At 45.9% G+C, this 11,439-nt stretch overlaps 1 non-coding gene across 1 annotated transcript; it reads left to right on the top strand.

The window, feature by feature from the left end:
- Nucleotides 1-7,628: 7,628 nt before the first annotated feature.
- Nucleotides 7,629-7,701, top strand: Trnaa-agc (transfer RNA alanine (anticodon AGC)). Its single transcript has one exon. It is a non-coding gene; the product is annotated as a tRNA-Ala (tRNA).
- The last annotated feature ends 3,738 nt before the right edge of the window (nt 7,702-11,439 follow it).

Below are 11,439 nucleotides of genomic sequence, written 5' to 3'. Positions count from 1 at the left end.
TAAGAAATGTTTTATGCTTCAGAATTTGTCAATTTTGATTTAAACTACTCATTAGATATTGAACCATGCAGCACTTTACCTTTAATGCTGATTATCTTTCAAAACAATACTTGGGATGTTTTATTATTCATATTAAACCCAGTCATTCAAAAGAGAATAACCACTAAATCTAGGAAAAAACATTGTCCATTCGCATGTTCTAATATAATAATAACATCATAACATCTGGTTAAATAATTTGTCTCTGATTTCTCCGATTCTTTTCCGTGCCTGCGATATATTGGCCTAAATCAATGGGTGTACACTAATCTAGCCTCAAACGGATGTTAAGATTACCAATTCATAGATATTCCATACAGCAGAGTGTTGTGAGCGAAGAATCAACATACAATTTGTACTGTTTAATAAAGTTTTTTTCATCGCCACAACAAAGATCATTCCGCTTCAACGAACACAAATTTAATTTTTAAGGGTGGGGACAGCATAACGATACGTGTTAAGCGATACGCAAGGAAGGAATCAAGGAGAAAAAAAAGTTTGAAATATCGAACGCCTTGTTAAACTGATCCCGAGATATCCTGAATTTTATACGAGCATATTCAAATTCAATCGGTCTTTACCGTGTCAATATCATTGAATTTTTCATAACAAAGCGCCACACAAGAATTGTCCGATTTTCCAAAAAAAATAATCGCTCTTTTCTGTGATCTGTATCAAACAGATGAATTTATCAATCGAAAATCGTCCTTGCAAACCATTGCCAACCATATTGATCGCAATCGTAATCGATAAAACGCCAAGTGTCAATACACGCCATTGTTCATCAGCGGAACGGCGAGGTCTCGCTCGTCTCCCAAAATCAAACAACTTAAAGGCAACAGATTTCCCTCCAAACAGCCTGATCCCTAAAGTGATCCATCCGAAAATAAAAAGACATTTGCGTGAAGCAACAGCGCTCTAGCTGGTGAGAGCAGATGGAGACCACCGAGAAGCCAACGCCAGAAAAAAAAGAAAAGAAAATGTCCGGAAATACACAATTTGCATAATTTCTTAACGCACGACTGGCGCAATTCTGTCACCGTGATCTACGCCTTGCTGTTCTTCGAGCTTACGTTTTAAATCCAATGCCAGGCCAGGCCAGCCACGCCGGAACACTCGAAGCGCACGGTGACAGCCCCTTGCGAGGAGAACGCAAAAAAACGCAATAAATTTGTAGCCAAACCGGTCGCGGGACCGCAACGATTTTTCCGGATGTTTGTCCACTCGGTCCACACCTCCTGCGGCGTTCGGCGCGCGGAGAAAGGCGGAACGGAATCCTCCCCAGGCCAAAGATACGACGATGACGCCCGACCGTACCATACGCTTTTCGTCGCCGTCCGTTGTGTTTTCAATTTAAAGTTCCCCAGTAGACTGGACAGGTCCGGCTCCGGGTCCGGTCCTTGGGTCGATCCACAAAGTCCAAAACCGTCCTTTTGTCCTCCTTCGTCCTTCCGTTCGGTCCGCCCGGCCTTCCACCGTCGCCCGCGCCTTTGTTTCACACAAAATCAATGCATTATTAGCATATTTAATTGAAATAACGAAATCCAAGACACTTTAACGGGGGAAAATGAAAAATCGTGCAAACAACGAAAGTCAAGCCGCCCTTCCTCGGACTTATTGTTGGCCCCGGGGAGGTGGCCCGGACCACCTATGCAATCGCGTGTTTGCAAGCACCGCCGCCACCATCAAGCACCAAAGGGTAGTCCTTTTTCGGTCAAATAATCGTCTTCGGGTTTTTCTGTTTTTTTTTTCATCGCGTGAGCGCCATTGGCGTGGCTGTAGGGACGCAAAGGGACGAAAAACCGCTTCGATCAAGCGTACAAATGGCTGACTAAGCTTTGTTGTGGCTCAAAAATCAGAAACCAGAACATTTGATTGATTTTTTCTTGAAAATGAACCAGTAGTATCAAAAAAGAAGAGATAAAACTGAAGCTAATATGAGAATAGAACTCGTTAATAATGTTCCATCAATTACCAAATGAAATAGAATTTATAAAGGACATTTTGAAGCAGAAGATGCAACCGTTACTGAAACAATTCTCAACTAAACATCCAAATGAATTCAAAAATCATTTACCAAAAATCGTAGTTCGTTTTATCGAAGGTACATCTCTATATTCTGAGCTCCTTTCCACCATCTACAAGTAGATGCTACAAGTAAAATTCATGTGCTGTACTAGCTTCTAACTAGTCGCTATAATTGTACCCAATTTTACTCCGGTGAGCTAACGCACCAACTCCCAAAAAACCACAGATCGCCTGGTCATATGACCATGAACTCTAGCAAAAAAGGACATGGAGGGCATGCGAAAAAAAAAATATGAACACATTATTATCAATTTTCCGCCAATTTGAAAGGTTGAATAGGTGTCTCGTCAGTCTCGCCAGAGCGTGAATTGTGGCCGAGAACAACAGACCTCTGAGAAAGCAACGCCTAACACCAAACCATGTCCACCATTGCCACGCCACGCTCGAGAGGAACCGCTTTTGAATGCCATTACAGGAAAATCTGACATCGAGTGGAACCCCTTCAGACGGGCGTTTTTGACGATTCAGACTCCAGAAAGGGCACAGACGCCACGCAGGAGCGTACGAGAACGAGTTTTCCCCATCAAACGATGGATGGATTCGCGGGAATATATTGTCCGCTCGTTCGCTTTTCGAAATATGCAACCATTAGCAGCATCGTCAATGACTTGGTCCCATACCCTGCGTACAGGTGCGGAGTCGAATCGAGTGTCGCATTCGTTGAATACTCGTGACCATTCCGGAATCGACCGGATTCTGACTGTTTCCCCGGGTGGATATTTTAAGGGCGAGTCTTCATCATGTCACAATGCAAGCTGGGGCGGTCCTATCGAGTGCCCATCTTGTCAAGCTCGGTCTCTACGCCCCCAACCACGAAGGTTCCCCCATTTGCTACTCATTATCTAGCGCGCAAACAGCCGGACGAGCGGGCGGGCGGGCGGGTCGCTTAACGGTCCGATGCTTGAGTTAAGTATCACCAGCTCTCTGCCTAACTGCTGCTTCTCGAGCTGCTTCTATCCAATGCCAGTGGTTCAGTTGACACACCAGCACCAGGGACAGAGCTCATTATTTTGTCCCCTTCTTCCACATCATCAGCATTGGTTGTGGCGCCGACGCCACTGCTGACTGCCGGGAGTGATAGAAGCCATGCAGCAATTATCTGTCACCGAGCGAGGTTGCACGACGACGAGTGCACACTAGACTTGGCAGCGGGTCGAGTGTCTCATTAGCGGGGGAAACGATCGAGGGCCGGTCGAGAACCATTATGAATTCTCCATCTTGTGTCGTCAACCATTAACCACGCGACCAGCGCACTGTTTGTTCTCATTAATGTCTCTCTATCTCGCTGGGCGTCATTTGAGAAATCGATAGACGGTGTTTGGAGGTTGAAGGAAGGTCCTCCAAGAGTCCAGGAGCGAGGGTGTTTTTTTTTTCTTCGATTCGCTATCATAATTCACCACACGGCGTAGAATGTGGGCGTGGATGCGGACGGCAATCGTTGTGGAGAGTGAAGAAGCAACAAACATCAAACGGCCATGCGTCACACACGAATAGCGTTTGATGTACGCTTCGTGCGTTAAAAAAATAAGAAGCCATGTGTATCTCTGGTGCTTCTAATGATACTTCAGCCATCCGCCATGATGCTTAGCTTTTGGAACAATTTTAACAAGCCTGCCGAAACTATGTGTGTTAGAAACCGGGATTGTGGGAAAAATCAAACAAAGCGATCGCACAAAATTCATCATCCTCACCGCTTAAGTCAGCGAGCCATTTTGTATCCGTTTGCACTGGAGAGAGCATATGGGGCCTGTGCTTTACTCCACCACACCTGGCTCGATATTAATGAAATAAATTCATGGGACTCGCTCGCATGCTCCAAGGAATCCAATCAATCTCCCGCTTAATAGATGGATTGCTGGAGTGCTTCCCAGTTTGTGCTTCCGACCTGGACCTGGTGCCGTGTTGCGGTGTGCATGTAGGTATGTTTCCTTGATTTCAGACCCCCCTCCGTACCTCCCTTTCTGTTGCTATATTATGCTGGAAAATGAAAACGATAGATAAATTGGATTCTGACGGTGCGCAATATCCACAAGCACCACAAGCTGGTCACGATAACACCAGGAGCACCGGGAGATAACGAACGATTTCAAAATTGATAGCGATACCGCGTGTGTGGTGCCTTTCCTTTCATCCTTTCCCATCCCAGAGCACCCAGACTCTGTGCTTCGTAGATTTTTTTTTGCCAATAAATAACGAGCTCGCAGCTCGCGCAGACCTAAGACCGTGGCCACGGTCGCCCGTCGATGATGCAGCGAAAGGTGATGCGCGCTCGATCTCATTCGCCCCCCCCCCCCCCCCCCCCTTGCACCGCTTGTTGGTTTTCAATTCATTTTTTAAATATAAATGCAGATTAAGCGAAGCGAAATTTGTTCTCTGCCAGCCAGCCCGGGCTGGCTGACGATCTGGTCGTCTCTGGTCGTCGCTATCGGAATAAGGTCAACGTCACGTTTCGCGGTGGATGGAAATTTGAGTTTTCCCCCGGCACACGCGTTGGTTCTGATGTAAGATGTTCGTTTTTTCTGCTCTTCCTCAATCACCCAATAAATGAAATTTCTCAGCCCACCATACCTGGCACCGTCAGTCGCCAAATTATTCCGACAAGAGAGATGGAAAACCGAACTCACCTTCCACGTCCGTGTGCGAAATGTGTCTGCATTTGAAAGTTTATTTACTCAGCTGCACGACCGATGCCGTTGATCGGTCTTGCGGCACCTTGGTTGTAGAGGAAAAAAACTGTGCCAAAAACCGTTTAGACGACGAGCGAGCGAGCGAGCATCACATTCTGCCCAGGGCCGGGGTCTCGAGGCCAATTTCAATACATCATTATTCCACCCGAACATGGTATAATGAAAGTTCCAGCCCCTGATGAGCATAGGGTCACATTTTGAATATGTTCTACCGACACTTGACGGCGACATTCATGCTCCTCCGAGGCGAATGCTACTGCTTTGCGTTTCTTTGACGATGCCGCGCACACGGTTGATCGACAGTTTTCCCACCTTTCCAGCGTCTGTGTTCGTGAGAGAGAGGCGGAAAATTTGCAATCTAAATCATTGTTTGGTCCACGCCTCGCACTCACATTGCACATGGTAAATATTTCTTTTCTTTATGATTTACATATTATTGAGCTACTGATGCTGCTGCTGCTGCTACTGCTGCCGCCGGAAGATGACACGTTCCTGATGCTCATAAGAACGCCAGACAACGTATAGGCCTGGCCTTGTCACGAAAGGTGCACTCGGGAGGTGAGCAGAGAGATCAAAGGCGATCGAGGCGCTAGGCGACCAAAGATGCCGCCTCCGTCGCAAGGTAAAGAAAGTAACGGTTTGAAGCGGGTTGTGCGTGTCAGAGATAAGACGATGCCGACGGTTCTGCACAATTATTTGCACGAAACGGAACCAACGGGTGCCAAGAAACCCCCGAGCTAGTTCTAACACCATTTTTAACATGAATCTTCGCCCCTCGAAGGGCTCGTTGCAAGCGTTGGTATGCACAGGATGAATGTTGTAAACAATTGACATCCTTCAATTAGCTATTTGTTCCCTGAAACCACCGAAAGACAAGATCGACCATCTTTGGGGGCTACTAGAACAAAACAAACAGCTTGACGGTGACGATGAGCCTCATACCCCTGTCTGATCTCGTTTATCAGCTTCTAATGATGTACAGGGCCCATTGCTCTGCTTCATTTCATTAGCATAAGTCCCCATTCGACCTCACCCTGTGTTCCACCGGCATCATTGCGCAACGTGTTCCTTCGCTAGGAACTAGTTCAAACAGCACACTTCCTTGGGGCAGCTCAGCTCCCCGACAGCAATGTTGTGGCTATTCCCAGAGGAATTGTTACTGAGGCTTGGTGGCAAGTGTCGGTGTGCGTTCGGGCAATGTTTGCTGGTCGGCAGGCCGACCGGCCGGCCGGTCTTGTCGGTGAGGATGAAAGTAGGAAAAAATTAATTTATTCCTCTGTATGTTTGCTGTCCACTGTCGGTCGTGTTGCGCTTAAACACTACCTGATACCTCCACGGGATCGTCCGTTTTTTTTGCGCGCCTTTGCGGTACTGCAGTGCACACAATATGCTCGCGCTCAAGCTATATTAAACACCTTATTTTCTCTTTTTTTCAAACAAACGAAAACCAACAAACTGGGTGGTGCAACTAGTTTGTAGGGTTTTTGTTAAAAGCAAATGAAGGATTACTGTAACTATTGAGTAACGTGTTCCTTCCTCCAATAAAATTACTTTGTCTCATTAAAAATTGTTTAAAAAGGCGTCCATCAGTGTTTAAACACAAATTAAGAAAATATTATTGGTTTTGTTAGATAAACAATTGCTGAAAGAACTTCCCCAAAAACCTGATTTCTGTGATCTAACTATTAGCCACTCCTTCCCCCCACTGCCAAGACTCATTGTTGCATATAATTAGCAAAGAAAATGTATTTCCTACACACGATTTGTGCAAACAGACTGGCCGGCCGGCCGGCGGCACACTTCCGGACCACCGGAATCGTAGGAAAAGCATTCAACTCAACCCAGACCACAAACAATCCGGTATCCCCTTCCGGTAAGCCTGTGAAGTCTGCTAATGACTTTAGCATCATGTCAGCTCCCATTAGCAGGCATTCGCTTCACGACTAAACGACCTGTGATCGTTGGCCATAAACTCCCGGCCAATGTCCTGTCTGCTGTGCATTATCTCGTCCTTTTTATCCCTCTATCTGGTTCCTGTTTTAATTTTAATTATTCCCTTCTGCTACTGCTGCTACTACCGCTGCTACAGTTTCTGTTGCTCATTTGCAAATTCCACATTCATCCATCTAGGCCCTTGCTAGGTTTAAAGGAGGAACCCAGACCCGGTCGAAACCGAGCCGAGCAAGATTCTTGGGTGCAAAGGTCACCTTCCGTCGGAAGCTTGGCACATGGTTGGGAAGCCTGCGGTGCATGTATCCCCACGCGGAGAAGCTTATTTATTGCCCAGGAAGTAGTTCAGGAAGTGTTTAAAGAACCGAAAACAAGTGAGATAACGCCACTGGCAGGGCGGCCCACTGATGGGTTCATTCTGAAATTTGTTCCACATTTGTTTCGATTAATCTGCATGCGGTTTATGCGGTTTCCGTCAGTCAGTTAGTCAGTCCTTGTGGTTCATTTGGATTAAGAATTAATGGCTTCGATCGAGATTATGTTCAGTTTTGCTTGTTTTAAGTCGTTTCTATTTACGTCGTTAGTTGCAGAACTTTTCTTAACAAACAGTTCACAGTAAAGTATGTTGTTTAAGTCTCGATCAACGGAGGTAGCTGTGGTGCCCCACTCAAGACCTAAGCTAAACCAGTTTTGGGCATATAAATAGCCCAATCACGTTCACTTTGCGACCGCTCGCGATCGCGTTCCCCTTCCAGTTGCGACAGTTAGGTGGACATAAGGGGCCAGTACTTTCACTATGCACCTTTGGCCGTTCAGCCTTGAAACAGTTGGCTTTTATTTGAAGTAGTTTTTCAGTGTTTTCAAGGGGATGTAGCTCAGATGGTAGAGCGCTCGCTTAGCATGTGAGAGGTACCGGGATCGATACCCGGCATCTCCATTTCCGAGCTTAAAAGGAGTATCTAAATCCTTTCTTTTGTAGCAATTCAGCATCAGAAGAATGCACATTTTGTGAACAATCCATTGGAGCAAAAACATAGAAGAATGCATGCGGCTTGTGGTCTATTTTCTCTACTTCTGCCACCCAACGCGAAAGATAGAAAGATAATATTTTCCTATCATCATCATCACAGCATCTTCGCCGCCATCACCACCAGCAGCATTGCCACTGAACAAAGGAGTCGGATGCGGATAAACATCAAAACCAAAGAATCGTCGTTCTGCGACACGATTCGCACACACCAGCCACCAGCTCCTCCAAGTAGATCACTTTTTTTGTCATTCAACGAAGAGTGCAAGAGGGCAAGAGACCGCACAACACAAACCACAACGCTATGTGACAGGGTGACACTAACGAAACGTTCACGCCATCTTGCCGGTAAGGGTGTCAGGTCGGTCGGTTCGATGTTTTGTCCCGCCCGTCCAATGTCTCTGGACCGGCAAACAGCACCGACCGATAAGTCTGCCACTGATGGGAGCGATAAAAAAGTCCTTCGGCTGGTTGGTGGCGTTGTCCCCTTGATTCCTGATGCTCATCTTCCTATGCTATCTCTCTCGGTCTCTCTGTCTCTCTGTCTCTCTGTTTTTCACATGCCACGCCATCAGGATATTTGCCTTCGTCTCAAGACATGTGTGAGTTTGTCTGTATGAACGGCGCTAGATGGACGCGTGGAACATCAATTTACGCCACAAACGATTTATCTCCCACCGGGCAAACTAACGCGCAAAGCCGTCACCCACCACTGACCTCAAACCGTGGTTCCAGCGCCCTCACGAACCGCATCAGAAACAGTGTATCATCTCGACCAACTTCATCTAATCCGCAGGATCAACGGAAGCAGCAGCAGCAGAAACTGGGCGAGAGGACGCTCCCTCCTGTGCGTCTTGAAGAGACGATGAGAGATGAGTTTTGATTTATTTTCCATTGACCACCGACCGACCGACCGTCCGGCCACGCCATTACTGTCATAAAAATACAATTTTCCTTCCCGCTTCCCTTTCCCTGCGAGACAGTCGCCGGCCAGTTGGCACAAGACAGGCGCCTTCGACGGTCACGTGGGTCGAGGATTGTTTTTTATGCGCCATCATCATCGCCGTCGTCACCGTCATCATCATCCTTCTTCCTCTGGTCGGTGATGTTCCGAAACTTTGCAGTCACGCCCGCCGACCCGCCGGGTGTGTTGTGTGGCCGCGATCCCGAGATGTGTCAATGACTTTGACTTGCCGTCCCTCCTTTCCGGATCCCGTAGCCTCGGAGATCAAATGCGCCGCGGCAAAGACGCATCCTCGTCAATCGACGATGGACACCGAAGAAGAAAAGGGATGTCGGGGTGTCTTTTTTTTTCACTCGACACCACGGGGTGGAAAACTGCCGGGGTAAAACAGCGACTTTTCATCTCCCGTCTTTGGCGCGATTGAAACGACAATCTTCCGGGGGCGTTGCGATGTGTCATCTTCTTTTATTGACATCATATACAATCCGTCATGTTTGGAGGGGAGGGGGGAAACAGGCCAGCCCAGCTGAAGCTCTTCGGGATGGATCTTGATCCTGTTGTCGATCCGTGTCAACCCCTGGCGTCTCTCTGGAGGGGGGTGGAGGGGACGACCTGCATGCTTCATTAAACTTGTGTCGTGTTAACTGTCGGCAGCAAACAAAACGGACACTCTGGGAAGCAGTGAGGCTTAAAAATGATCCCTTGCTTGGGGCCATTAAAACGTCAACCAAGACGGCATGGCAATGGATGATGTGCGCTGAGCTTAACGGAGCTGAATCGATGGGGCAGTCCGGCAGTGATAATAAACGATCACGGTCCAAGATGGTCTTGGTGGAAAATTCCCAACCTAAACATAGCTTACTGCTCGTAGATTTAAAAATATTAAAAAAATGGTTGCACCTACCTTTTTGTAGTTCATTTATGCCTTCAAAGTATATGCTGTTTGTGATTTCATGTAATGTAAGATGGCAAGTTATTAGCTTGTTGTCTCAAATATTGTATGTTGAATTTTGCCAATTCTGATTTTTTCTTGCATCATTTCACCATTTTGTTTTATGAACATAAAGCATGAAAAATACTTCTGTGTCAATTAAAAATAGACCTGTGTTTCTCTGTCATTAAAGCTATGAATCTTAAAATCACAAAATGCTTTAAAGAAAGGTATTAAAGTGCTTTAAAAAATAATCTAGATAAAAAAGACAACAGATAGATTAGCCAGAAGCCAGAGAACCATAATATTGTTCATCTTGGAAACTTGCGGTACTGATTCAAACGTACCACGCTAGCTAATCAATTCATGGACGGTCAAAATACTTCCTGAAGAAAGTATTGAAAAGCAAAAACATGCAAACACAGCAGCGCATCCATATGGCTATAACCGCATTCAAAACACTAAGCAAGGATCAAGAAGGAATTTAACAATGATTTATGGGTTACGGAATACCCAGAATAAAAAAAAGTTAAAATATAATAAATCGAAGAAAGAAATCATTCCCTTATCAATGTCACATTTTACAAAGGATAAAAATAATACAAATGATGATTCTCTAGCACTTGCCGCAACAGATCTGCTCTCCAGCTATTACTTTATGAGTATAATACAGATAGATAATAATCACAAGTGATAATAAGCACAAGTCCATCTTCAAATAATATCCTTCAGCAACGGAAAAACGGTTACTTTCATTTTACACTTTCAGTCATTTGTACTCTCCTTCTATTCCAGCAATAAACTCAAAAACGATAATAGTTCCGGAACTGATGGATTTGTATTCAACACTAATCAATATTTTATCTCCTTTCTTTTAACAATCACACTCTTTCAACACTGAGTCACAACTGCACTGAGCACCTTTCTTCATAATTTGGGCGATGATTACTTGATCTCTTCTCTTTACTAGTTGCCCGGGCCAACGTAACAGTCATCAAACAAGAGACAAACATTTTTTTCCATCGAGTAGACACTCTTTTTTACATAAATGTTCGCCTAGAATCACCTTTATCCACCGCTTTCCAGCTGAATGGTTGCTAGATCCACAATCGTTCATCAACCAACAGCCAAGCATTTCACGCACCACGTGACACATATCGACTGCCACAACATGCGAACGAAACACAAACAAACAACGATCCACGTTCCATAGAATGGTCCATTGAAAACATGCGGCATTATGTTATGTGATGAGCTGTTGTTACCTGGTGTTGACAGCGGCTGAAATAATTTACCCACCAACGGGCTCACTGTTTGCGAGATTGATGGATTGATCGAGCTCGCCCCTCGATAATCATGCCAGAGCCACAAACCAGGGCGGGTGCGGAGGCGCGAAGTACGCAAATTTACACCCCACCATCTATCAACCCGTTAAGCACAAAAGCGCAACATCCGGTTCCGCGAAATCGTCGCACGCACAGGCCACCCATAAAATGGCAATCGCTCACGCACCGCTAGCGACCACTGGGGCACGAGCATTACCGTCCCGTTTATGCCAAACAATCCTCTCATCCTCAGCAACAGTCCCGCGGCAAGTCTGTCATCGAGCATTACAATAACTATAACAAACCATCGAACAACAAATCGAAATCGAACGAGCGAGTGAACACGAAAGTAGCGTAAAATATGTGGATGTTGATGCGGCCCGTTCCTCATCGGCAGGATCATCCGTTTCGCACGACAGCCAACAAAA

The sequence above is a fragment of the Anopheles aquasalis genome, chromosome 3, assembly GCF_943734665.1.
Source record: "Anopheles aquasalis chromosome 3, idAnoAquaMG_Q_19, whole genome shotgun sequence".
Taxonomy (NCBI): Eukaryota; Metazoa; Arthropoda; class Insecta; order Diptera; family Culicidae; genus Anopheles; species Anopheles aquasalis.
The sequence above is the reverse complement of the archived record's forward strand: the minus strand, read 5'-3'. Positions and strand labels throughout refer to the sequence as shown.